This window comes from Anas acuta, chromosome 5 (assembly GCF_963932015.1).
Source record: "Anas acuta chromosome 5, bAnaAcu1.1, whole genome shotgun sequence".
Classification (NCBI taxonomy): Eukaryota; Metazoa; Chordata; class Aves; order Anseriformes; family Anatidae; genus Anas; species Anas acuta.
The window spans coordinates 10,817,316-10,823,372 of record NC_088983.1 but is presented as its reverse complement, the minus strand read 5'-3'; positions in this window follow the sequence as shown (position 1 = coordinate 10,823,372).

Sequence of the window (6,057 nt, the reverse complement as noted above, 5' to 3'; positions counted from 1 at the left end):
TGTGCCAACTCTACGTGAGCTGTTCCCCTGTGAGGACATCACTCCTTGCTCTGGAGCCAGGTTTTTCCCCACCTTTCAGAAGCCCAGTGTTAGCCGAGAGGGAAGTGAACCTGCAGAGGAGAGGAGATGTGTTGGGTTTCATGTTCAGCAGCACCCTTCAGAGGAGATAAGGGTGATCTCAAGCTTATGGATTTAACAATTTTCCAGCAACTACACACAGAATTATTTTATATTTATATATACATAACTTGCATACCGTTACAGCAATCCATAGTGAAAGACAAAGGAGATTAATGCCCACAAGGATTGTATCATTAAATCCTGAGCTGTTAAAGGTTCTGATCCATAATCCTCAGAAAAGATTCCTTTACAGAGAATGTCATTTAAGCCCATGAGCTCAAATTTAAAACATATTTTTAAAAGCCCCAGCACTGCTGTAAGAAAGACAATACACATACAGGTAAGCTGAAATGCTATCCTTACCATGCTGTTTGCTAGACAGTTGCAAGCAGGTGGTTGGGTTTTTGTTTGTTTGTTTGTTTGTTTTTATTTTCCTTTCCATTATTACAAAAATAACATCAAAAATGTCAGGATCTTCATTAGCTGAGGACAGAGTCTTGTATTAGCCATTACAAGCTGTACTTACTCAAAGCCATACAGTATTCAAGAATGATTTGGGGCAGTATGAATTTAAGGATTAATTTTTCTACAGAGCATCTAGATTAATGAGAATATGTGCAGTCATCTTTCTGGGTTTAATGCCTGCAGTTCCTTCCAAGACTTTCTACATTTTCATGACAGTAAAATTCCACTGGTTTCCTACTTGGAAACCAAGTAAATATTATGGTGTTCTGTCTCTTTTACCCAGTGCTTAATTTCAGCAGCATGTTATCGCCGAGTCATTAGATTCATTAGTAACATTAGGGAGGAGGAAATAAATACCTTAGATTTAGAAGGATAAACAGAAATTCCAGTAGTGGTCATATAGTTGAGCTGCTGCCAGTAGGAAATATCGAGGTTGCGAAACACAGTGCTTTCCCTGGTTGTGGAAAAGTCACAAACACAAAAGTTTTTATGTACATTCCGATTTGACCTTGCTGTTTATTTGCATAAAGCTAAAATGTTTCCTTTGGAATATTATAGCTGCTATATATATCAATACCCGACCGAGTCCCTGTTAGTGCAGAAGAGAAGCATTCCGAGCATGCTGAAACCCTTCAGCAATATTTTCCCATGGAAATTCCAACACAATGTGTTTATGTTTCACTTCATCAGCATTTTCGAACAAGGCCAGCTCTAACAAAAATCATCGCCCTAGACTTCTCTCTGGAAGGAAATTGAATGTCAAAGTGCCAGTCCTGCAGGCATGATTCTTTGCAGTATACAAATATTGAATACAGCACAATTGCAAATCGTGCCATAAACTGGGGCAACATGATCTGTGGGAATTGCTGCATTTTCCCAGAAATGTTCTTTCAAGGGAGTGAAACATGAGCCTGTGGAAAGTGGGGAGCTCCTGGGCAGAGATGGATAGACTTACTGAGGTTAGGATGATCTCTTAGTCCATGGCCCACTGGATCCACTGGGTCAAGGCTACAGCAGCCACCCTCCAGGACAAGAGTGCTCTTGGGGTACGCCCCAGCTGAGCAATGCAACACCAACAACCCAGACAGCTTGGCTGCTCTACCTTTACCTGCTTCACCACCCAGGGGTGATGTGTGTGTTTAGGCAAAGGCAGCAGTTGCCTAATGCAGCAGGCAGCAGTGAGCACCCTACAAAGGCACAGCACGTTGGGGATGGCCCTTCTGACTGCAGGTGCTGAGCCCCATCCATCCTGCTGCAGAAGGAGCAGCAATATTTATCTGCTCTGGGTACAACCCTTGTTGTTGCCTTGCCTGCAACTCCTTTCCAAAGGCGAGGGTTGAAGAATGGTCTCACCAAGCAGGAATGCACTGCCCTGGGAGAGGAGATGCTGCCAAGAGGCCACCAGCAGCTTGCTTTTCTGTAGCTGTGTGCAGCACAGAAATCTCCCCTCTGTTTCTAATGCTATTTTGCTGCTCAAACTAAAGTTCTGCAGCTAAAAGATGAGGATTTGAAGCCTAAACTTTTGGGAATATCCTCTGCTGCAGTGCTCGCACAAGTGGCTTTATGCCTAGGCAAGCAAAGCCCCCAGGAAGGCTATACCTTTACCACAGAGGAGCTGACACATGTCAAAATAACAACAGAACGAAGGCCTTTCACCAAGCGTTAACACAACGCAGAGGAATTGTCTGCTGTCCTAAGCCATTGTTTTGACAGGGGAATTAGGGCAATCTACCTTCCACCTGCCCCTTCCCTCTACATTTCGTGAGCTCCACACCCAAGGGGAGTCCTTCAAAGCAGAAAGAAAGGTAGCAGGAGCCACAAGGACACAGCACCACAAGCACAGTTCTGCTTCTGAACAATCTCCTTTGTTAGGTGTACCAAGTGACCTTCTTCTTCCTCAAAATGTACTACCTGGAAGCCCAGCAGCCCCACTCCTTGTTCCTGGTGTTTCAATGCCTGTTTATCTACAGTGTGACGTTCTCTGTGGGGCCATTCTTCTTTCTGCCCTTACCCTTGCCATGCTCACTGTTGAAGAAGGGGAATTTGTCTTCTGGGAACATCCCCAGCACTCAGAAGTTTCCCGTGTTGCCTGGAGGTCGTGGAAAAGCCCACACCTTTCCCACATCACTGACACTGCCTGTCTTGTAAAATCTGTAACTCCTTTGTCTTTGGGAGCTTCCACTAAACAAGTGAATATCTCAGATACATTTTATATTGATTCTCTGTTGACTTAACTCCTTATCTTGCTACTTCCCATTTCTTTTGCCTACAAAGAAAAAACCTCCTCATAATACGTGGGTTGTGCGCCTGACTTGAACAATGGGTGTTTGGTCTGGCTGCTAATTGGATGAAGTCAGACCATTAGCACTTCAAACAAAATGACTGTGCAATGACACTAATATTCCAGTTCCAGCAGTGTAATGATGCTCCTGCTTGCTTTGTAGGGATTCTTCAGGAACACAGCGAGCATATACAATGGAAACTCTGTGCTCAGGAGCATCTGTTATATAAAGTACACTCAAGTCCTAACAGGAGAGCTGGATCTGCAGTATCTGCAAAGAGAGAGAGGGAATGAGCAAAAGAAATATCTTTTCTTTCCATCTTTTTTTCTAGAACATGCTGGTACTCTCCACCATTCTGAAGCAAAGGCATTAAAGTTGGCAGAAAAGAATATTAATTGCAGTAATAAAACACACAGAGTGTGGCACGGAAACATGGTGGTTCCCTGGGATATAAATTCACACAAAAGCACTTTCTGAAGCCATGCTGTATCCTGACAGTGTGTTCCCCCACCCACACACACCATCTTTGATTTCATCAGCAATCGCAGAACAGCCAGCCGGTGGTATAAGCAAGGTAAGGTTTTTTTGGAGAGAGAGAGAATCGAGCAAATAAACAAGAATCTCCCCCTCTAGTCTGACATTGCAGCTGGCATTGCCACCACGGTCTTATGCAAGAGCCAGCTTTGTTAATTGTGCAAAATTAGCGGTTAATCATTCCATGGAAAGCACACACTTATTATTATTTCCTAAGGATATCCTTATTTCCTAAAGAAATGACATTATGCAGCCGCAGGTTGCGTGCTTCTCTGTGTTGGTCTGATCCCTTGCTCAAACATACTCGTGTGGGTACGTCATTGTTAACAAAGCTGACAGAGGGTGGCTGGCACGAATACATCCTTACACACTTCATGCAAATGCATTGCTGAGGGGAGAAGAGAGGCTCTCACTGCTCCTGCTAAGGAGCAAAACGCAGCAGGAGCTCAGCCTTTACTAGACATCAGAGACTCTACCCAGGCAGCTCCATCTTAAGCACACAGACTGGGTTTCCTTGCCGTGCCTTCCCAAATTCCCTGTTTACTCTCCGCCTAACATGTAGGCGTGCTAGAGCAAACAAAGCAACACAAATATTTAACACAAGCAACCTTTCCCAGAGCAGCAGAAGCGATGGAGCTGCTTCCTTGCAGTGCCCCCTCCCTGCGGGCTGGACCCTGAGTCCTCCAGGAGGTTTGCGTTACCTCAAGCAGGCACAAGAGCTGCTGCCAGTTTGGAGCTGCTGCTGCTGCCCGGCTGGCCAAGGGGCAGTGCTGGGTAGCCACGGTCAGAGGAAAAGGGAAACGGCAAACTTTCTTCATTTCTCTTACTGAGAGCATTCACTTGACTATCTCTTCCCGGCTCAGCCACCGATTTTCATCACCTCTTTCAGAAGTCAATCTAAGGCTTCTCTCCAGCTCCGAATCTGTCTGAAATTGGATGAATTCAATTTATCAGGAGGGAACAGACAGATGGAGCGACAGGCAAACAGGCCAGCAGCATGGTCCCAGTAGTTTCGTGCTCTTATAAAATAACACTGAACTCCTGAGAATAAATTCAATCCAGAGAATTGAAAACTGCCCCTTCCCTTGCCCTGAGTGCTGAAACATAACAAGTTTGGACTTGATGTACAATTTGCACTGCCTGTATTTTCCTCATTATTGAGAGGACCTGGTTCCAAACTGACCTCAATTTTCACTTAATTAGTAACCTAGTTTGCTGTTCCTTTGAAACATTTTTAGCTAATTCCTGGGGACTTTGCCTCATTCTGCTTTGGTTTGTTTAGGTGTGGGTTTTTGTTGTTGTTGTTGTTGTTTGTTTGGGTTTTTTGTTTGTTTGTTTGTTTGTTTTTTGGGGGTGGGGTTGTTTGTTGTTTTTTTTTTTCAGAATCAAACAGGCATGGTCTTAAGGAAGATATTTCCCCTTTTGACAGTAATAATAATAGTAAATAGGTAAATAAATAAATTGTGCAATCCCCAAAATTTTAAAGATCACTGTAGAAAGCCTAGCAATAGGGATGTTCAAACTAACCCTAACAATCCCTGCATTGCAAATACCCTGTCCACATAGCAAGAGAATAAAGCAATACTTCCAGGAGCAGTAGTTTAGTCTTCAGTAAAGAAACTGGTACCAGCTGTGAAATCCCATACCCTGATTTATCCCCACAGACCTCCAGCAAGGACTGAAGATACTGCAGTGATTGCAGCTTCCTTCTGCTTCCCTTCAGTGGAAGAGGGAGAAAGATTTACCCACAGAAGAATACAGAGCATACAACACACGCTAGGTAAAAAAAAAAAAAAAAAAAAAAAAAAAAAAAAAAAAAAGTTTATTAAGTTTATTCAGACCACAAAAATGAGTGGCTAGGTTCAACCAAATGCTGGGATAATAAAATATTCAAAGCAAATCTGTTAAGTTTCATACACTGAGATAGACCTCGAGGGCCTGTTCGGAGTTAGGCTATATTTAGCTGTGGGGAGGTGCAGAAATAGCAGACACAGGGAGGAGCACAGGGTGGTTTCCATGCTCCCTCACACCTCTGTACAGAGGCCAGTGGCTGGTTTTGCATTACTGGTGTGGGAGGACGGAGGGCTGCAGCCCTTAGAGTGGCACGAGCACCTGCAGGGGACTCGGGGAGAGGAGAGGGCCAGCAGCCCTGGGTCAGAGAGGGGCCAGAGCCAGTGTCATGCTGAAGGGCAGAAACACACCTCAGCCTGTACAGGTCTGCACGTTTAGGGCATGTGGTGGCTTAAAGACCCGTGAATAAAAGCTTCCTCCTCGCCTTTGGGTTTTCTTGTCTCCCTTGATGCACAGACCCCTCCGGGCAGCCCGATTCGGTAAAAGCCCTGTGCTGCTTGCTGCAGCGTTGGCTGGGCACAATGTCATTTCTGTAAAGTTTTGGGGGCTTGTGTCCAGTACAGGGCTATTTCCCAAGCTCTATAGATGATAATTATCAGGAAAAGCAACAGGAAAAACATCAGGACCACAATGTGAGGCAGACTGATGCAGTCTCTGTTTCCCCGTAGTCCTGCGGTAAGCAGAGACAAGGTACTGTCTGACCTTGTCCTCCTACCATACATACCTCTATATAAACAATATATACAGTACATACTACATGTCAAATTGCAAATTATAAATGCTTTGCAGGAGAAACCAAGGAGAG